Raw genomic sequence first — 23,745 nt, 5'->3', positions numbered from 1 at the left:
TGGTAAAGTTTTATTTAAAATCGGATCTTTAAGGAGGATAGGCCAATGTTTTTTTAGAACTTTGTTAATGATTCTGTGGTTAGAATTATACTGTGTGACAAATAGTGGTTGTTTGTTAAATGTAGTTTCTTTCTGGCTATTATGTTGATCTGAGGTAGTGACTGTTGATAGCAAAAGTTCCCTATCAAGGTCCCTGGCTCTCTGTTGGGCCCGAGTTAATTAATTCAGAGGGATACCCTTTTTCTAGGAATCTGGATGTGAGTATGCTTGCTTGTTTATTATATTGTTCTACTGTGCTGCAGTTCCTGCGTAGACGACAGAACTGACTATACGGAATATTTGTTTTCCATCTTGTTAGATGGTTTGCTTTGGAAATGTAAAAAATTATTACAGTCCACTTTTTTAAAAAAAGTGGATGTTGATATATTACCCTATTGCATCCCATGATAGTGTCACATCTAAAAATTCATATTGTTTTTTTGTATATTATGTGTAAAACTGATACCCATACTGTTCCTATTAAGATGTGCAACAAAGTCAAGAGCCTCAAGGTACTGAACCATCAAAAATAAATATTAGATCATCCTATGTAACGGCCATAGAACACCAGATTGCCCCTCCATCGCGAGTTGTAGATATATAGATCCTCAAATTGACCCATAAAAAGGTTTGCGAAACTGGGGGCAAATCTGGTGCCCATGGCCGTTCCTTTGATCTGTAAATAAAAAGTGTCCCAAAAACTGAAAATAATTGTGTTTCAGAATAAAATTAATAAGTGATAGCAAATAATCCTGTTGTTGTTCAGGCATGAAGAAGTCTCTATTCAAATACATCTGTGTGGAGGATATCCCTAGATTATAGAGATATATTAGAATAAAGGGACCCCACATCACATGATAGCCACAGATAGTTCCCCTTGTTTTTAATGTCGGATATTTTGTTCCAGGAGGTCTCTTGTATCTTTGATTGTAAGAAGGGAGATTTATGACATATCTCTGGAGATAGATATCTATGTACTCCGATAGTTTATCAGTTATGCTATTCATGCCCGCTATGATGGGTCTACCTGGCGGGATTCTTTCGTTTTTGTGGAGTTTAGGCAGATGGTAATAATACGGTGTGCTGGGGTGGTCAGGTGTGAGATATCTTTTCTCTTTTTTTGTGAGGATATTCTCCATAAGACCTTGTTCTAATAAAAGATTTAGTTTCTTTGTATAATCTGTAGTGGGATCGAAAGACAATTTAGTGTAGTAATTAGTGTCATCTAGGATCCGTCGGGCCTCTTTAATGTAATCAGAATAGTTCTGTAAAACTATGCCGCCGCCCTTGTCTGCCTGACGGATGACCAGATTTTTGTCATCCGTCAGGCTTCTAAGGGCCCTGGCTTCATTAGGCCATGTACGCTTTTTGCCTATAATTCTATTGGGCATAGACTCAAAGTCTTCTAAGACTAGTTGTTGGTATAGGTCTATGTAGGACACTTCCTCTTTAGGCGGGTGGAAAGTTGACAGAGGTGCCAGAGAAGTATGAATTACTCCTTCGAACAGCTCTTCTGTTAATTGGCTAGGCTCATATGTTAATATGGAGGTGGAGGTTTCTTGTTTGTTGTGTATCTAATAGTATCGGGGGCCCCTTCAATGTTGTGTTTTCTCATAGCTTTGACAGCAAAGTACCTTTGTAACGCTAGTTTGCGAGTATATTTGTTGAGGTCAACAAATAATTCAAATATATTGTGAGAATTCGGAGGGCAGTAAGACAATCCCCTTCCCAACACCCTGATTTCATCGTCAGTGAGGGAATGTGAGGAGAGGTTAAAAATCCCTTTCTTTAATTTCTGAAGTCCTTTCTTTTTGGTAGGTTTTCCCTCTCCCTCTCCTTCCCCGTTTGGGTAAGGTCTTTTCTTTTGATTGGTTGAGGGATTGGGTTTCCTCCATAGGGGTGCCAGATTGGGGGGTCCCTAAAAAAACCTCAGATGAAGTTGATGGAATATTATCCATTCTATGTGTAGTAGACCTATCTACCCTAGGGTGGGTCAAATTTCAGAGCTTGAAACCTATTTGAGACTGGAATATGGTTAGGGTTGTTATATTCATGGTGTTCTCCCCATTCCTCTGTAGTCTCTGTCTGAACTATGTAAATCTGTGGGAATTATCCCCATTGGCTTGATGTTGGTTCTCACGCGGAAAGAAAAATGTGTTATTATGTGGATAGTTGTTATTGTGATTGATATGTTGAATTGTATTCCTTCCTGAAGTATCATTATTATGGTAGTTGTGTTTATTTTTATTTCTGTTCCTATTTTTGTCGTTTGTGATTCTGTACTACAGTCCAATCACTATTTGTATTGGTTTTAGTTCTATTATAAGTGTATACTTCACCTTTATTATAATCATCCTCATCTCTCTTTAGTTTTGAATTTTTGTTAGTAATAATCTCAGTCTGAAAATCATCAACTGATTTGATGGTCTGATTATTAAGTTTAAGGTATTCTGGATGGAGTAATATAAGCAATGGAGCAAATTGTTTTAGAGCAATCATATTATTCATTAACATGTTATTCATAATTTAGAGTATGTAATTCTGCCCCCACCATTACACTTAGGAGCGCAATGGGTACATCTGCAAAACCATTGCGAGTGAACCAAATGCGCCTGTATAGGGAGACTCCAAGTGGATGCCCATTAGACACCAGATAGCGGTTTCTATTGGACACAGAGAAGCATGATGGGAGTTGTAGTCCATCAGAGTCAAACTGCAGTTAAAGTGGGAATGTGACACCACAACCAATCGAATGGATTATAAGTACAAGCCCCCCCACTTAGACGAAAAAAGACTACAAAATAACAGTCACGCAGACACACTATCCGGGCACTTCCGGTAGAGACTAGAGAAGCATTATGGTACTTGTAGTCACTGAAATTAGACGGTCCAGAGAACAATTCACAATTAGGCAAATTCTATTTCCTTATAGTTCCGGTAGAGAGGTATGATGGTAATTGTAGTCATCAAACTAAGAGCACATGAACAATTAGGTGTTTCAAATTGTACAAGCCTCCTAAAGCAGGCTTTTAATTGGTCAAAAAACGATCAACCGATGAAGTATGTTTACATTCATACACTTTTAATTATCTCACAATCGACACATTACGATCTCAGATCTAACATCACACATAACCACATTAGGATATGGGCTCACAGATTATTGATCAAGTGGACATAATACTAAAGGAAAAACTATTATAAACTTCTAATTAAGGGCAACAAGTGGGAGTTTTCGGAAAGAAAAGGGTTTCATTGGTTTATGTCAAGGAAGGGGAGGGTTTATTGCAAACATATGGTTACTGATCCCTATATAAAGGGGTTTTAAATGGTTCTAGAGTATACAAGCCTGATGAAACAGGTCTTCCCTGAGAAACGCGTCGCTATTATCTCTATATACAAGGAGATTTGCCATTAAATACACCAAGCTGTAATTTGTTATTGATGGTATTTTTTATCTTTTGTAAAATAAAATACTTGATACTTTTTAAACAAATTTGGTGTTCGTGTGGCATTTCCCTTGCCAGTAACCATAAGGCTGTTTAGCCTTCCTCCCCTCTGAACATTTTTTCCTTTTTGCTGGAATCAATCTAGTGAAGGATTACTGTTGCGAGGATATCCTGACGGGGATCCCTTGGTACAGCTAGCTGGGTTTTTGCTGTTTAAATACCTGCCCGCTCCCTACAGGCCACAAGAGAGTGCCTTCACGTTTGTGAGTATCCTGTATCTCATCTATTTTGGATATTGTCTGTTTTGATTTGATCTACACATGTGGCGCCTCTGTTTCTGTTTTCCTTTCACTGCATTGTAAGAGTTCAGCAAATCTGCAAAATAAGGATAAATCTTTATTTCTGAACCACAACTGCTGAGTGGGTAAAATTATGATTTGTTGCAGTGTATAAAAGTGTATAACAAAAAATTAAACCAGAGATAAGTGGGAGGACTATTAAAGTGGGATTCTTGGATCTCTTAATATTAGGTCCCCTAAAGCACAAAATTACTAGACTCCAAGATGGAGTTTTCACTGGAGGTGAAGTCTATTAATAGTATGTGTTACAGTAAACATCCATGTGAACTAGCAAGCAACAGGGTGACAGGTCGAACAGGAGACGAGTAGAGCGTGTTAAGTTCAATAATTAAACTCCGGGCTTAGTTATGCATAGTTTAGTGAGGACTGTGTGAGCAAGAATGCTTTCCTCTTTGAGCGAGATGTGCGTTGTAGAGCAGGAGCGCTTTGAACTGAAGTTTCGGCGTGTGACGTCATCACCGCGTGGAGGAGCTCCATAGAAACAGCTGAACATCAGAAGCTGTAGGAAAGTTACGGTCCGTTTCTGGAAAGCACTACAAGGAAACCGATATAGGCCACAAGGTACTCATTAACAAGCCAGGAAGGTTCTTGGCTTTGAGCAGACTAAACAGTCAGCAAAGTAAATAAGGCTTAGGAACTCCAGATAGATGTATTAGGAACAATACCAAGCATTGGTGTGAGAGACTGATCAAGCTTTATACAGGAAATTGTATTTAGAGACCTAACCACATTTAAAGAGGAAGTGTATAAGTAGTGATAAGTAGAAATGACATGACACTGCAATACCTTTTTTTTAGCCACCAATGCAGAGAGAGCCACTCTGTGGCCCTCTCTGCATCAGCCAGCGATGGTGCCGATCGTTGGTGGGTGGGAGCCGTAGCAGGGAGGTTGATGGGTGGCCCATCATTAGATGGACTTCCTGATCCTGTCCCTGCAGTGCGCGCAAGTCATCGGTAGCGTGTGGGGGCTACATTAAGCTGGGAGAGAGAAATAGAGGGAAATTGATGTTTATAAAGGGATCGGGAGGGGGAGGGGAGCGTGTTGAGGGGGCAGCTACACTACAGAACATTGAGAATTTTTTTTTTTTATTATAAAATAGGCCATTGTTTTTGAGGAAGCTGGGTACTGGCAGACAGCTGCCAGTACCCAAGATGGGAGAAAATAGGTAGAGGGGGGAGGTTAGAGAGCTGTATGGGGGGTATCAGGGAGGTTGGGGGCTATCAGGGAGGTTGGGGGCTAAGGGGGAATCCATCACTGCAAAATAAATATATTAAAAGGCTTTTATTTTAGTACTGGCAGACTTCTGCCAGTACTTAAGATGGCAGTGACTATTGGGAGGTGGGGGAGGGAAGAGAGCTGTTTGAGGTGGGGTCAGGGAGGGATCAAGTGGTGGGATGTGTCAGATGGGAGGCTGATCTCTACACTAAAGCTAAAATTAACCCTACAAGATAGCTAATTAACCCCTTAACTGCTGGGCATAATACAGGTGTGGTGCGCAGTGGCATTTAACAGCCTTCTAATTACCAAATGATTCAGAGGAGAACTAGGTGAGAACTCAATTTGTCATGTTTGGAGGAGGAGAAATGCTGCCTATGACCCCAAGAACACCATCCTCACCGTCAAACATGGTGGTGGAAACATTATGCTTTGGGGGTGTTTTTCTGCTAAGGTGACAGGACAACTTCACTTTATCAAAGGGACGATGAACGGGGCCATGTAGCATCAAATCTTAGGTAAGAGCCTCCTTCCATCAGCCAAGGCATTGAAAATGAGTCGTGGATGGGTATTTCAGCATGACAATGACCCAAAACACATGGCCAAGGCAACAAAGAAATGGCTCAATAAGAAGCACATTAAGGTCCTGGAGTGGCCTAGCCGGTCTCCACCAGACCTTAATTCCATAGAAAATCTGTGGAGGGAGCTAAAGTTTCGAGTTGCCAAACATCAGCCTCGAAACCTTAATGACAGAGAGGATCTGCAAAGAGGAGTTGGACAAAATCCCTCCTGAGATGTGTGCAAACCTGGTGGCCAACTACAAGAAAAGTCTGACCTCTGCGATTGCCAACAAGGGTTTTGCCACCAAGTACTAAGTCATGTTTTGCAAAGGGGTGAAATACTTATATATTATTTGCATTTTAATGAGTGAAATAACTTTTTTGAAATGCGTTTTTCTGTATTTTGTTGTTGTTATTCTGCCTCTCACTGTCCAAATAAACCTACCATTAAAATTAAAATCATTTATTTGTCAGTGGGCAAACATACAAAATAACAGGGGATCAAATATTTTTTTTCCCTAAATGTATATATACATTTTTAAATGCTTTTCCAAACCTTGAAATAAATACAATATACAGGTGAAACTCGAAAAATTAGAATATCATGCAAAAGTTCATTTATTTCACTAATGCAACTTAAAAGGTGAAAACTAATATATGAGATAAGACTCATTACATGCAAAGCAAGATAGTTCAAGCCGTGATTTGTCATAATTGTGATTATTATGGCTTACAGCTCATGAAAACCCCAAATACACAATCTCAAAAAATTAGAATATTGCGAAAAGGTGCAATATTCTAGGCTCAAAGTGTCCCACTCTATTCAGCTAATTAAGCCATAACACCTGCAAAGGGTTCCTGAACCTTTAAATGGTCTCAGAGTCTGGCTCAGAGGAATCACAATCATGGGAAAGACTGCTGACCTGACAGTTGTGCAGAAAACCATCATTGAGTACAAAAAGTGATATTGGTTACTGCGCTGTGAAACACTATTAAGCCTATGAAAACTAGAGGACTCCCCGGCCTCTCAATAAACGTGCAATAAAATATAAGAAATATTTGGCCACAAAAAGGGGCCAAATAAAACTTAGATTATAGGCGCTAATGAAAGCTTAAAATAGATAGTATGTGGTGTCAACTAAAAAGTGCAAAATATATGTGCGAGTGAAATAATAATAATAAACCTTACAGTTTTAATAGCCAATCTAGGCAAGAAAGTGATCCAAGAGATGTGCAAAATTTGCATAAATTTAATACACGTAAAAAATATAATACAAGTGAAAAATACAAATATACAAAGTATCATATGCGTTGATCAGGTGCAATGGATAGTGTAGTATAAATATAAAATTGCAACAATGAGGTTTAAAGGGACAGTCCAAAATAAACTTTCATGATTCAGATAGAGCATGTAATTTTAAACAATTTTCCAATTTACTTTTATCATCAATTTTGCTTTGTTCTCTTGGTATTCTTAGTTCATATGATAATTTCTTAGACCTTGAAGCCCACCTCTTTCAGATTGCATTTTAACAGTTTTTCACCACTAGAGGGTGTTAGTTCACATATTTCATATAGATAACACTGTGTTCGTGCACGTGAAGTAATCTGGGAGCAGGCACTGATTGGCTAGACTGCAAGTCTGTCAAAAGAACTGAAAAAAGGGGCAGTTTGCAGAGGCTTAGATACAAGATAATCACAGAGGTTAAAAGTATATTATTATAACAGTGTTGGTTATGCAAAACTGGGCAATGGGTAATAAAGGGATTATCTATATTTTAAAACTATAAAAATGCTGGTGTAGACTGTCCCTTTAATTAAAACACTATAATGATGCTAACATAGAAAGGTAACAATACTTAGATAAAGAAAAAAAATAAAATCAATATAAAAACAATATTTGAACATAGGATATCCAAACGATGACTCGATGATGTTTGTCGGGAAATTCAAGGATTAGAAGTACTTTTTCCCTCTAAGGCTCCCATAAGATTTGAGTCCAGCTACCCGGCGGCAGTAGAAGTTACTCGGACGAATATCCTGTTCAAACTTAATCGCCATATTGGAATGCTCTGCTGAAGGGGTGTTGCTGTTATCGGAGGAGCTGCCACAGAGAGGAGAGCGCACACGTCTTGGCACCGACTTCGGTGTAAGTAAAAGTGAATACCTTTTCTTGGTATCTCTTCTGCCGTTTGATTCGGTTCTTTATCTATTCCAGCTTCTTCATGTGACATTTGTCCCTTGAATTTCCCGACAAACATCATCGAGTCATCGTTTGGATATCCTCTGCTCAAATATTGTTTTTATATTGATTTTATTTTTTTCTTTATCTAAGTATTGTTACCTTTTCTATGTTAGCATCATTGTAGTGTTTCAATTAAACCTCATTGTTGCAATTTTATATGTATACTACACTATCCATTGCGCCTGATCATTGCATATGATACTTTGTACTGTATATCTGTATTTTTCACTTGTATTATATTTTTTAAGTGTATTAAATTTATGCAAATTTTGCACATCTCTTGGATCACTTTCTTGCCTAGATTGGCTATTAACACTGTAAGGTTTATTATTATTATTATTTCACTCACACATATATTTTACACTTTTTAGTTGACACCACTCACTATCTATTTTAAGCTTTCATTAGCGCCTATGATCTAAGTTTTATGTGGCCAATTTTTTCTTATATTTTAGAAAACCATCATGGACACCCTCCATAAGGAGGGAAAGACTCAAAATGTAATTACAAAAGAAGTTGGATGTTCCCAAAGTGCTGTATCAAAGCACATTATAAGAAAGTTATGTGGAAGGGAAAAGTGTGGAAGAAAAAGGTGCACAAGCAGCAGGGATGACCACAGCCTGGAAAGGATTGTCAGGAAAAGGCCATTCAAAAGTGTTGGGGACTTTCACAAGATGTGGACTGAGGCTGGAGTCAGTGCATCAAGAGCCATCACACACAGACGGATCCTGGATATGGGCTTCAAATGTCGTATTCCTCTTGTCAAGCCACTCCTGAACAACAAACAACGTCAGAAGCGTCGTACCTGGGCTAAAGAAAAACAGACCTGGTCTGTTGCTCAGTGGTCCAAAGTCCTCTTTTCTGATTAGAGCAAATGTTGCATCTCATTTGGAAACCAAGGACCCAGAGTATGGAGGAAGAATGGAGAGGCACACACTGCAAGATGCTTGAAGTCCAGTGCAAAGTTTCCACAGTCTGTGTTGATTTGGGGAGCCATGTCATCTGCTGGTGTTGGTCCACTGTGCTTCATTAAAGGGACATTCAAGTCAAAATTAAACTTCATGATTCAGATACAGCATGTAATTGTAAATAACTTTCAAATTTACTTCCATTAACAAAAGGTGCACAGACTTTTTGAGTCACCAACTCCTACTGAGCATGTGCAAGAATTCACAGCATATACGTATATGCATTTGTGATTGGCTGATTACTGTCACATGATACAGGGGGAGTGGAAATAGACATAACGTTGCAATGTATTTAACAAAAATCTACTACTCATTGGAAGTTCAGACTAAGTGCTATTGCATTTCCCATTACCATTTGGGACTCTATCGTCTCATTAAACTTATACACTTAGGGCGCGATCCGATATAGATCGCAGTTTGCGGCGCAAGCGAGGGAACCCGCGTCGCCCGCAGTTTCAGCTCGCAACTCGAGCCATCCAATATGCGGTGCCGTCACTTGCTAAAGTGGCGCAAGTCTCACAAACCAGCGATGTCCAGAAATCTGCGTAAGTACAGATTTTTGGAGTCGCCAGTGACTTGCGCCACGTTAGAAACTGCCGGCGCCTAAATTAATCTAATTCATATTATAAACTAAAATATTCCTATTTAAATCTAAATATTTACCTATAAAATAAACCCTAAGATAGCTACAATATAATTAATAATTACATTGTAGCTATGTTAGGGTTAATATTTATTTTACAGGTAAATTGTTAATTATTTTAACTAGGTCTAATAGCTATTAAATAGTTATTAACTATTTAATAGCTACCTAGTTAAAATAATTACCCAATTACCTGTAAAATAAATCCTAACCTAAGTTACAAATACACCTACACTATCAAGAAATTAAATAAACTACAAATATCTATCTAAAAATACAATTAAATTAACTAAACTAAATTACACAAAAAAACAAACACTAAATTACAAAAAATAAAAAAAAGATTACAAGATTTTTAAGCAAATTACACCTATTCTAAGCCCCCTAATAAAATAATAAAGCCCCCCAAAATAAAAAAATTCCCTGCCCTATTCTAATTAAAAAAAAGTTCAAAGCTCTTTACCTTACCAGCCCTTAAAAGGGCCTTTTGTGGGGCATGCCCCAAAGAATTCAGCTCTTTTGCATTTAAAAACATATACAATACCCCCCCCATTACAACCCACCACCCACATACCCCTATTCTAAACCCACCCAAACCCCCCTTAAAAAAGCCTAACACTACCCCCCTGAAGATCTCCCTACCTTGTCTTCACCACACCGGGCCGAACTCCTCATCCGATCCGGGCGATGTCTTGCTCCAAGCGGCAAAGAAGAATTCTTCCTCCGGCGACGTCTTCCTCCAAGCGGCAAAGAAGAATTCTTCCTCCGGCGACGTCTTCCTCCAAGCGGCAAAGAAGAATTCTTCCTCCGGCGACGTCTTCCTCCAAGCGGCAAAGAAGAATTCTTCCTCCGGCGACGTCTTCCTCCAAGCGGCAGCAAAGTCTTCATCCTTCCGGCGGCATCTTCAATCTTCTTTCTTGGCTCCGCCGCGGAGCATCCATCCCGGCCGACGACTGAACGATGAATGAGGTACCTTTAAATGACGTCATCCAAGATGGCGTCCGCCGTATTCCGATTGGCTGATAGGATTCTATCAGCCAATCGGAATTAAGTTAGAAAAATCTGATTGGCTGATTGAATCAGCCAATCAGATTCAGGTTCAATCCGGTTGACAGGTAGATAGACATTGCGCATGCGTTAGGTGTTAGGTTTTATTTAGCAGATCGCGGGTGACAGGTAGATAGACATTGCGCATGCGTTAGGTGTTAGGTTTATTTTCTAGCTAGTTTAGGGAGTTACGGGGCTCCAATAGTCAGCGTAAGGCTTCTTACGGCTGCTTTTTGTGGTGAGGTGAAAATGGAGTAAGTTTTCTCCATTTTCGCCACGTAAGTCCTTACGCTGCATATTGGATACCAAACTGCGCTGGTTTGGTATACCTGCCTATAGCCCAAAAAACTACGGGCGACGGCAGAAATATACGGGCGTAACTTCTAGGTTACGCCGTATATGTGATACCAAACCAGCGCAAATATTGGCGTCGCCGGCTTTTGTGGGCGACAATTTTTATCGGATCGACCCCTTAGTGTGTCACAGATGACTACAAGAGTGCTATATGTGTATTCTTTCATGGTCTTTTGGCCCATGTTCTTTCTGCAATATATATAATACACAGCACCATTTACCCTATGGTTATAGGAAATAGAAACCAGAAATCTTTATAGGGTGTAGTCACAAGAATCAATAAGGCAGTGCCATTGAAACCCTCTTTTGCTTACAATTAAGTGCTATTGCATTGTCTTCTTATCATGCATTTGTTGATTATGCAAGTCTACAGTGTTGACTGGTCCTTTAAGTCCAGGGTCAACGCAGCCGTCTACCAGGAGATTTTGGAGCACTTCATGCTTCCATCCACAGACAAGCTCTATGGGGATGCTGACTTCATTTTCCAGCAGGACCAAAAGCACCAAAACCTGGTTCAATGATCGTGGGATTACTGTGCTTGATTGGCCAGCAAACTCACTGTCTGACCTGAACCCCATAGAGAATCTATGGGGCATTGCCAAGAGAAAGATGAGAGACATGAGACCGAACAATGCAGAAGAGCTGAAGGCCGCTAATGAAGCATCCTGGTCTTCCATAACACCTCAGCAGTGCCACAGGCTGATAGATTCCATGCCACGCCGCATTGAGGCAGTAATTGCTGCAAAACGGGTCCAAACGAAGTACTGAGTACATACAGTATGCATGCTTATACTTTTCAGAGGTCCGATATTGTTCTATGTACAATCCTTGCTTTATTGATTGCATGTAATATTCTAATTTTCTGAGATTGTTGATTTGGGGTTTTCATGAGCTGTAAGCCATAATCATCACAATTATGACAAATCATGGCTTGAACTATCTTGCTTTGCATGTGTCAGTATATGGCCGGGTTATAATATAATATATTTAATAATTATTCTTTAAAATAAAACCCCAATAAAAATGCAGATACAAAACAATAAAATGTAAATTCCTAAGTTCTTTGTATTAGTTAAAATTTATAGACACATTGAATTATATTTATAGAGAACTAGATATGAATCAAAACTATACAAGTTTAAACTATTATAATATGCTATGCAAAGATCATAAAAATTAAATTAACTTTTTTATTAACCTTATTCAGAATTGAATTTCATTAAAATACCACAAAGAGATACCAAGATATGAGCCACTAACATTCAGACTGGTACAAATAAGTTATTTAACCCACAAAATGATTCTATACAATTCTAATTAGAACACCAGAAGTATATATATATTATTAATGTAAACAGCCAGTTTATATGCCATTTTATCTAAGCTGAAATTAAGTCTTTATTATTATCTACAATTAAGACAAATTCTAAAATATATTTATATATTTGCAAAGATAAATAACTTAGCATACAAAAGGTAAGCTTAAAATTATACAGGACTATGAATACAAGCTAAAATATAAAATGCCCTTTTAAATCTAATAACTGCAATTAGTTATGGTTACCAAATACCTTTGATTTAAATATTATATATATATATTTATCAATCACGTATTACTTGTAGGTGGGAAGTTTTGTTCTGGATGTGATTGCATATGAACGGATATAAGTGTAGCAGCTATTTCATTGTTTGTATAGCCTGATGAAACGGCGCTGTGAAACGGAGACACAGAGAAACGCATTGCTTTTATCCTGTTTTAATAAAAACTTTTTTATCGTCACTTTTGCTGCTACACTTTACTATTTTCCCTGGATTGGATACTTTATTGCCATCTCAGTGTATCTACATCTAATTAAAGATTGGCTACATCCACCACCTGTAGCCTGGTATATCCAGTGAGACACATTCCTCAGTTCCTGGACTCCCCCTGGTGGGACAAGGATAGCCTGATTATTCAGTGTGACACACTCTTCAATCCCTGGATTTCCCCTGGTGGGATAAGGATATCACCTGATCCAGACGTGCCTGAGAGTCTACCGGATGACCTTTGGATCCGGTCTGCCTGTATTGCACTAATATGCATCACACCACGTGAGTAGCTATTTGGCTATATTCATATACTGCACTTACCTGTATGATCTGCACTATGTGGCAGCCTCTACGTTTTGTTTTCTAGACCTTTATTTAAATATTATATATATATATTTAGCAATCGCGTATACTTCACAAAAAATAACCAAATCGATATTCAGCTTCCAATATTCCTAGTTTCCCCTTATATGAAAATAAGGGTACTTGTAATATGGATAATAAAAAAGGGTAGCCCAATCTTGTTTATAATCACTGTGTCCCCACACAGCAGTTATCAGTCCAGGGTTTTAGCAAAAAGTTCAGCCAGCCTTATTTTTTCTTCCTCTTGCATTCAGCTTATATATCTTAATCATTGGTGAAACAATATGGTTACGCCCTACGGAGCTTGTCCCTCTCATTGGTTATCTGGTAGAGGCCTCCCTGATTGGTTCTGTATGGATTCCAATAGTTAATTTATTTGGCTGTTATACCAGTTCCAATCCCCTAGGGGGCAGCAGACAACAGTAAATGCAGTCTTATCATTCATTTTTGCTACATTCCAAATATCTCCTTATATTGTTATTATTTTCAGCATATAATCTCTTGTATTCATAAATCATACATTTCATATATGGTCCGCACAGTGTCACTTCCTCTGATCATTTTAAAACCAAACGTGAATATATTCCACTTATAGTATATTAAAATGTGTTTAAAATAATATTTTCTATTAAACGATTTAAGGATTATAATATCTTCATCATGGGTTTAATTACTGTTTTTAGTCATCATACTTGAGATCAGCAAATATAGGTCATATTCACACAACTATGACTACATTGGATTATTATCCCATACAGATTAATATTTCATATCTGTATATCTCTCTTTGAGAGTATAATATACATTGGATATTATTTAAAATACTAATTATATATGTATTTCTTAGATGCCTGAAATGAAACAAATAAGGTTGCTAAAATGTTAATTTTAAATCCTTAAAACATTCTATGCTTCCAAAAGTACATAGGTTAAGACATGCTGGAATCTTAACTTTCAGGTTTTCAACTTTCTAGACCTAGATAATATCCCAGATTTTTATTCATATTTAATGTGTTGTCTGAATATATATATATATATATATATATATATATAAAACATAATTTATGTAAGAACTTACCTGATAAATTCATTTCTTTCATATTAGCAAGAGTCCATGAGCTAGTGACGTATGGGATATACATTCCTACCAGGAGGGGCAAAGTTTCCCAAACCTTAAAATGCCTATAAATACACCCCTCACCACACCCACAATTCAGTTTAATGAATAGCCAAGAAGGGGGGTGATAAAAAAAAGGAGAGAAAGCATCAAAAAAATAAGGAATTGGAATAATTGTGCTTTATACAAAAAATCATAACCACCACAAAAAAGGGTGGGCCTCATGGACTCTTGCTAATATGAAAGAAATTAATTTATCAGGTAAGTTCTTACATAAATTATGTTTTCTTTCATGTAATTAGCAAGAGTCCATGAGCTAGTGACGTATGGGATAATAAATACCCAAGATGTGGAACTTCCACGCAAGAGTCACTAGAGAGGGAGGGATAAAATAAAGACAGCCAATTCCGCTGAAAAATTAATCCACTACCCAAATCAAAAAAGTTTCAATTTTTATAATGAAAAAAACTGAAAATATAAGCAGAATAATCAAACTGAAACAGCTGCCTGAAGTACCATTCTACCAAAACTGCTTCTAAAGAAGAGAAAACATCAAAATGGTAGAACATAGTAAAAGTATGCAAAGAAGACCAAGTCATTGCTTTGCAAATCTGATCAACAGAAGCTTCATTCTTAAAAAGCCCAGGAAGTAGAAACGTACCTAGAATGAGCCATAATCCTCCGAGGCGGGAATCCACCCGACTCCAAATGAGCATGATGAATAAAAAATGTAAGCAAGATGCCAAATAAATGGCAGAAGCCTTTTGACCTTCCTAACACCAGAAAAGATAACAAATAGACTAGAAGACTATCTGAAATCTGAATAGCTTCAACATAAGATTTCAAAACTCTTACCATATCCAAAGAATGTAAGAATCTTACCAAAGAAGTCTTAGGAAAAGACAATAATTCCTCCCTAATGTTGATAGAAATCACAACTTTAGGTAAGAATTGAAATGGGGATAGCAAAAACCACCTTATCCTGATGAAAAAAATCAGAAAAAGGAGACTCACAAGAAAGAACAGATAATTAAAAATTGTTCTAGCTGAAGAGATGTCTAAAAAGAACAATACTTTCCATGAAAGTAAATAATGTCTAGAGAAAACATATGCTCAAATAGAGATCCACAAGAAAGAGCAGAAAACTCAGAAACTCTTCTAGCAGAAGAGATAACCAAAAGGAACAATACTTTCCAAGAAAGTAATTTTAATGTCCAGAGAATGCAAAGGTTCAAACAGAGGAGCCTGTAAAGCCCTCAGTACCAAATTGAGACTCCAAGGAGGAGATATTGACTTAATGACAGGCTTGATACAAACCAAAACCTGTACAAAACAATGAATATCAGAATGAATAGCAATCTTTCTGTAAAAAAGAACAGAAAGAGTAGAGATTTGTCCTTTCAAATAACTTGCAGACAAAACCTTATCTAAACCAACCTGAAAAATTGTAAAATTCTAGGAATTCTAAAAGAATTGCAAAAGAATTTATGTGAAGAACACCAAGAAATGAAAGTCTTCCAAACTCGATAATAAATCTTTCTAGAGACAGATTTACAAACCTGTAACATAGTATTAATCACTGAGTCAGAGAAACCTCTATGACTAAGAATCAAACGTTCAATCTCCATACCTTCAAATTAAATGATTTGAGATCCTGATGGAAAAATGGGCCTTGAGATAGAAGGTCTGGTCTTAACGGAAATGTCCAAGGTTGGCAACTGGCCATCCGAATGAGATCTGCATACCAAAACCTGTGAGGCCATGCTGGAATCACCAGCAGTACAAACGAACGCTCCATTAGAATTTTGGAAGAACTAGAGGCGGAAGATATATACAGAATGATAATTCCAAGGAAGTGTCAATGCATACGCTACTTCCGCCTGAGGATCCCCGGACCTGAAATAGGCCCCTGGGAAGTTCCTTGTTAAGACGAGAGGCCAACAGATCTATTTCTGGAAGCCCTCACATCTGAAAAATTGAAAAACATATCTGGGTAAAGACCATTCTCCCGGATGTAAAGCTTGATTAACAGAGATAATCCGCTTCCCAAACGTCTATACCTGGGAAAAGGACCCCAGAATTTAGATAGGAGCTGGATTTAGCCCAAGCAAATATCAAAGATACTTTTGTCACAGTCTAAAGACTGATAGTCACACCCTGATGATTGACATACACCACAGATGTGATAATGTCTGAAAAAAACAAAAAACGTCTCTTCTTCAAAAGAAACCAACTGAAGAACTCTGGGAATTCACGGAGTTCCAAAATATCAAATGGTAATCTCGCCTCCTGAGATTTCCAAACCCCTTGTGCTGACAGAGAACCTCAGACAGTCTCCAAACCTAAAAGACTCGCATCTATAGAGATCATGGTCCAGGTTGAAAGAATCGAAGAGACCTGTAGAACTAAATGATGGTGATCTTAACCACCGAATCAAAGATAGATAAACATAGAATTCAAAGATTTCAAAATCCTAGAATCCCTGCAAAATCCTAGAATCCCTGCACCATTATGCAGCATAAAAAACTGGAAAAGGTTTTCGATGAAAATTAGCAAAGGGAAATGAATCCAATGCTGCAGCCATAAGACCTAAATTCCATGCATATATAGCAACTGAAGGAAATAATAGAGACTGAAGGTCCCGACAGACGGAACCCAATAAGAAAAAAATCACTTATCTGTTAGAGACAAAGACAGTGACACAGTATATCTGGAAACCTAAAAAAGGTGACCATTGTGTGAGGAATCAAGAGCTTTTGATAAAAAAGATCCTCTAACCATGTCTTGAAAAAACAAAGTTGAATCATATGAGATTCCGTAGTCTCAGAAAATAAAAATAATCTGAATGAAAACAGAAATGAAGATATGCATCTATTGTATCTAATGAAAATAAATAATGCTATCACTGACCAAAAAAAGTCAGACTAGACCATATAAATACCAATCTAAAAGATGGTACATTTATATAATAAAATTTTTTTCTATCTTTGGAACAATGAATAGTTTTGAATAAAACCCCAAAACCCAGATCCTAAAAATGGAACTGGAATAAATACCCCAGAAGATTCCAGATCTGAGCAGCGCTTGATCCTCAACAGGTGATCAACCGCACTTCAACATTACCCAAAATATATGGGACTGAAACACATTAAGGAAAGTGTTAGCCTTACTGGAATAGCTGGAATATAATAGAGAGAAAAAGTCTTCTCACAGACGGTTTTGACTTCAAATTTTATTTGTACCCAAAATCTAAGAATTTTGGACCGAAATAGAACCAAAAAAACTTCTAATTAAAAACATGTTACTTGGGTAAGAATTTAGAATTTTATTCTTTAGTAAGAACAACCAAACTAAAATAAGCTTAAAGTTTTAGTCTAAGAACTTAAACTTGAAGCCCAGAGTAACAGTTAAGAATTGAATCCAATATGAATCAAATAATTGATTATCTTGGAAAAAAAGAAATAAGGATTTTTTAGAAATCACAACATTTCTTCTAGCTAAAAACAGCTAAAGACATAGATTAAACCTCATTTGAAGTTCTGAAAGAGAAAAAACATCATCAGAGAAGGATAATTCAGTATGTTGTTGGTCATTTGAAACTTCATCAAAAAGAAGTTTGAAAAAGACCTAAAATTTTTTAATAGAAGGAGCAAAGTCAGACAAAGCTTTTAACCTAGAATCAGAAAAAACATAATTTATGTAAGAACTTACCTGATAAATTCATTTCTTTCATATTAGCAAGAGTCCATGAGCTAGTGACGTATGGGATATACATTCCTACCAGGAGGGGCAAAGTTTCCCAAACCTCAAAATGCCTATAAATACACCCCTCACCACACCCACAAATCAGTTTAACGCATAGCCAAGAAGTGGGGTGATAAGACAAAAGTGCGAAAGCATAAAAAATAAGGAATTGGAATAATTGTGCTTTATACAAAAAAATCATAACCACCACAAAAAAGGGTGGGCCTCATGGACTCTTGCTAATATGAAAGAAATGAATTTATCAGGTAAGTTCTTACATAAATTATGTTTTCTTTCATGTAATTAGCAAGAGTCCATGAGCTAGTGACGTATGGTATAATGACTACCCAAGATGTGGATCTTTCACGCAAGAGTCACTAGAGAGGGAGGGATAAAATAAAGACAGCCAATTCCGCTGAAAAATAATCCACACCCAAAATAAAGTTTAAATCTTATAATGAAGAAAACTGAAATTATAAGCAGAAGAATCAAACTGAAACAGCTGCCTGAATTATTTTTCTACCAAAAACTGCTTCAGAAGAAGAATACACATCAAAATGGTAGAATTTAGTAAAAGTATGCAAAGAAGACCAAGTTGCTGCTTTGCAAATCTGATCAATCGAAGCTTCATTCCTAAACGCCCAGGAAGTAGAAACTGACCTAGTAGAATGAGCTGTAATCCTTTGAGGCGGAGATTTACCCGACTCGACATAAGCATGATGAATTAAAGATTTCAACCAAGATGCCAAAGAAATGGCAGAGGCCTTCTGACCTTTCCTAGAACCGGAAAAGATAACAAATAGACTAGAAGGGGGGTAGTTATCAAGCCGTCTACTTTTCTGGCTTCGCCGGCCCAATACGCCCGCCTAAGCTCGCCTACCTTCGCCGCTGCGGACCTGAAAAAATACGCCTAAGTTATCAAATAAAGCTGTCAAAAAGCCGTGGGGCGATGAGCAGCGGACTGTGACAGTTATCACTCATCCGATCTCGCTGCTCTTCGGCTTTTTCCCAGCTTTATTGCTAGCCTGTCACTAAGCACTCACACTAAACTACACTGTTCTATCCCTATACCGGCGCCCCCGGAGCCCCCCGCAACTCAATAAAGTTACTAACCCCTAAACCGCCGCTCCTAGACCCCGCCGCAACTCTTATAAATGTATTAACCCCTAAACCGCCGCTCCAGGACACCGCTGCCACCTACAGTATACCTAGTAACCCCTATCCTGCCCCCCCCTACACAGTCGCCCTCTATTATAAAGTTATTAACCCCTATCCTGCTGATCCCGCACCTCTCCGCAACTAAATAAATAGTTTAACCCCTAAACCGCCGCTCCCTGAACCCGCCGCAACCTATATTAAACCTATTAACCCCTATCCTGCCCCCCCTACACCGTCATCACCTATAATAAATTTATTAACCCCTATCCTGCCCCCCACTACACCGCCGCCACTGTAATAAAATTATTAACCCCTAAACCTAAGTCTAACCCTAACCCTAACGCCCCCTAACTTAAATATTAATTAAATAAATCTAAATAATATTTCTCTTATTAACTAAGTTAATCCTATTTAAAACTAAATACTTACCTATAAAATAAACCCTAATATAGCTACAATATAAATAATAATTATATTCTAGCTATCTTAGGATTTATTTTTATTTTACAGGTACCTTTCAATTTATTTTAACTAGGTACAATAGCTATTAAATAGTAATTAACTATTTAATAGCTTACCTAGCTAAAATAAACTGAAATTTACCTGTAAAATAAATCCTAACCTTAGTTACAATTACACCTAACACTACACTATACTTTAATAAATTATTCCTATTTAAAAATAAATACTTACCTGTAAAATAAACACTAAGATAGCTACAATATAATTAATAATTATATTTTAGCTATCTTAGGATTTATATTTATTTTACAGGTAACTTTGTATTTATTTTAGCTAGTTAGAATAGTTATTAAATAGTTATTAACTATTTAATAACTACCTAGCTAAAAGAAATACAAAATTACCTGTAAAATAAATCCTAACCTAAGTTACAATTAAACCTAATACTACACTATCATTAAATTAATTAAATAAACTACCTACAAATAACTACAATTAAATACATTTTACAATTACATAAACTAACTAAAGTACAAAAAATAAAAAAATAAGTTACAAACATTTAAAAACATATTACAACAATTTAAAGCTACTTACACCTAATCTAAGCCCCCTAATAAAATAACAAACCCCCCAAAATAAAAAAATGCCCTACCCTATTCTAAATTAAATAAAGTTCAAAGCTCTTTTACCTTACCAGCCCTTAAAAGGGCCATTTGTGGGGGCATGCCCCAAAGAAAACAGCTCTTTTGCCTGTAAAAGAAAAATATAACCCCCCCCAACATTAAAACCCACCACCCACATACCCCGAATCTAACCCAAACCCCCCTTACAAAAACCTAACACTAATCCCCTGAAGATCATCCTACCTTGTCTTCACTCAGCCGAGCAGCGATGGAACCGAAGTGGACATCCGGAGCGGAAGAAATCTTCCATCCGATGAAGTCATCATCCAGGCGGCGCTGAAGAAAAGTCTTCGATCTGGCCGATGTCATCTTCAAAGAGGCGCTGAAGAGGTCTTCTATCCGGGCGAAGTCATCTTCCAAGCCGGGTCTTGAATCTTCCTTCAGCCGACGCGGAACCTCCTTCTTCACCGACGGACTACGACGAATGAAGGCTCCTTTAAGGGACGTCATCCAAGATGGCGTCCCCTCAATTCCGATTGGCTGATAGGATTCTATCAGCCAATCGGAATTAAGGTAGGAAAAATCTGATTGGCTGATGGAATCAGCCAATCAGATTGAGCTCGCATTCTATTGGCTGTTCCGATCAGCCAATAGAATGCGAGCTCAATCTGATTGGCTGATTGGATCAGCCAATCGGATTGAACTTGAATCTGATTGGCTGATTCCATCAGCCAATCAGAATTTTCCTACCTTAATTCCGATTGGCTGATAGAATCCTATCAGCCAATCGGAATTGAGGGGACGCCATCTTGGATGACGTCCCTTAAAGGAGCCTTCATTCGTCGTAGTCCGTCGGTGAAGAAGGAGGTTCCGCGTCGGCGGAAGGAAGATTCAAGACCCGGCTTGGAAGATGACTTCGCCCGGATAGAAGACCTCTTCAGCGCCTCTTTGAAGATGACATCGGCCGGATCGAAGACTTTTCTTCAGCGCCGCCTGGATGATGACTTCATCGGATGGAAGATTTCTTCAGCGCCGCTTGGAGGATTAACTTCTTCCGCTCCGGATGTCCACTTCGGTTCCATCGGTGGCTCGGCTGAGTGAAGACGACTAAAGGTAGGATGATCTTCAGGGGATTAGTGTTAGGTTTTTGTAAGGGGGGTTTGGGTTAGATTAGGGGTATGTGGGTGGTGGGTTTTAATGTTGGGGGGGTTGTATTTTTCTTTTACAGGCAAAAAAGCTGTTTTCTTTGGGGCATGCCCCCACAAATGGCCCTTTTAAGGGCTGGTAAGGTAAAAGAGCTTTGAACTTTATTTAATTTAGAATAGGGTAGGGCATTTTTTTTATTTTGGGGGGTTTCTTATTTTATTAGGGGGCTTAGATTAGGTGTAAGTAGCTTAAAATTGTTGTAATATTTTTAACATGTTTGTAACTTATTTTTTTATTTTTTGTAACTTAGCTTTTTTATTTTTTGTACTTTAGTTAGTTTATGTAATTGTATTTAATTGTAGTTATTTGTAGGTAGTTTATTTAATTAATTTAATGATAGTGTAGTATTAGGTTTAATTGTAACTTAGGTTAGGATTTATTTTACAGGTAATTTTGTATTTCTTTTAGCTAGGTAGTTATTAAATAGTTAATAACTATTTAATAACTATTCTAACTAGCTAAAATAAATACAAAGTTACCTGTAAAATAAATATAAATCCTAAGATAGCTACAATATAATTATTAATTATATTGTAGCTATCTTAGTGTTTATTTTACAGGTAAGTATTTATTTTTAAATAGGAATAATTTATTAAAGTATAGTGTAGTGTTAGGTGTAATTATAACTTAGGTTAGGATTTATTTTACAGGTAAATTTCAGTTTATTTTAGCTAGGTAAGCTATTAAATAGTTAATAACTATTTAATAGCTATTGTACCTAGTTAAAATAAATGGAAAGGTACCTGTAAAATAAAAATAAATCCTACTTCCGGTAGGCGGGCGGAGAGAGCAGACGCACGGAACAGAGCTCCGCAGTTTCCAGATATTAAACTGGAAAAAAACCAACACATTGCCCCAGAAAAAGCCGGCATCCTTGGCAGGGATACCCCCCCACTGCCCGGACACAAGCTGGCAGGGATTCTAACAGCGGAATCCACTACCGGAGAAGTAACAGACCACAGAAGTGACTGTAAGTAGCGGCTGCAGCCGCGAGGGACACAAACAAACAGGCAGGGGAATCACAAGTGCTCCACGCTACACAAGGAGCCAAAGATTTGAGCAGTATAACAAGGATTAAAGACTTGGGCCCCTACAAGAGAAGGGTGGGACACTGAATTGGGACCTTAACTAACGGCGGGAACGCCGCCATCTTGCCCCGCTGCCACACTTGCCAAAAGCTTAACCGCAGAAGCGAGTAATATCCCCGCACGACCCCCACCACTCTCTCTTACGCCCAGAAGAAGGGAATCAGCAAAAGACCGCACAATTAAAATAGCGCTGCTTAACACTAAGTACCCTCCCTACCATAGCCCTCACAAATCTGGGGGTTAATCAGGAGGAAGCTATTCCCAAACCCAGATCTCATACAAAGGGTATAGAGCCGCATAGGAGACAGGAGGTGGGGAAACATGAACTTTGGCCCACTGGACAATACCTTTATTAATAAATAATACAGGCTACCGCATCATGAGAGGCTAAAAGGCCCGGACCTGCCCCTATCCTTCCCACCCGGCGCTTAACAAGCACAACAGTGAACCTGTGTTCAAACTTATTCTGAGGCCTAAAATAACTAAACAGAGGGAAATAGCAACTTGTGATAAAGCAAGCAAACAGAAGTCACAATACTGGCGAAGCTGATTGACAAAACACTAAAGCTGCATGCAAAAATATTATAACTCCTATATAAAAACAACAGAGACAATGGCAGGCAGACTCAAGCACGCAGAGAAAAAAAAGAATCACCTAGATACACCGCAGATCCCAATGGAAGCGGATCCATTACCAAACTCTAATAATACAGACACACACCCAATTGTCACACAGATATCTGCACTATTCCTGCCCAAAATTGAACAGTTGCAAACAGGGATGGACTCACTCACAACTGAGGTCAAATCATTTAATGGCAGACTGACACAGGTGGAACAGAGAGTGGCAGAAGGAGAAACCCGTCATAGAGAAACAGAAACTAATATACAAGCACTACAACAACAGAATGAACGGTTATGGGCAAAGGTTGATGACTTGGAGAACAGATCGAGAAGAAACAACTTAAGAATTGTAGGAATCCCCGAGAACATCCCGGGATCAGAGCTAATAGACTTTGCAGAAAACATCCTCCCAAAGTTGCTGCGTATGCCTCAGTCCTGCCTCCCGTGCTTAGTGGAGAGAGCACACAGAGTGGGAGACCCGAGAAATCAAGGAGAAAATACCCAACAGTCACGCCAGGTAATGGTGAAATACCTTAGTTTCAAAGCAAAAGTAGCGATACTACAGGCCTACAGAAAGGCTTCACCTTTGGAATATGAAGGAAGGAAAATCTATTTATTTCAAGACTACTCAGCAACAGTTGCAGCTAAAAGAAAGGAGTTCACACCTTA

Source organism: Bombina bombina, chromosome 1 (genome assembly GCF_027579735.1).
Source record: "Bombina bombina isolate aBomBom1 chromosome 1, aBomBom1.pri, whole genome shotgun sequence".
NCBI classification, from domain to species: Eukaryota; Metazoa; Chordata; class Amphibia; order Anura; family Bombinatoridae; genus Bombina; species Bombina bombina.
Note: the sequence above shows the minus strand (reverse complement) of the source record.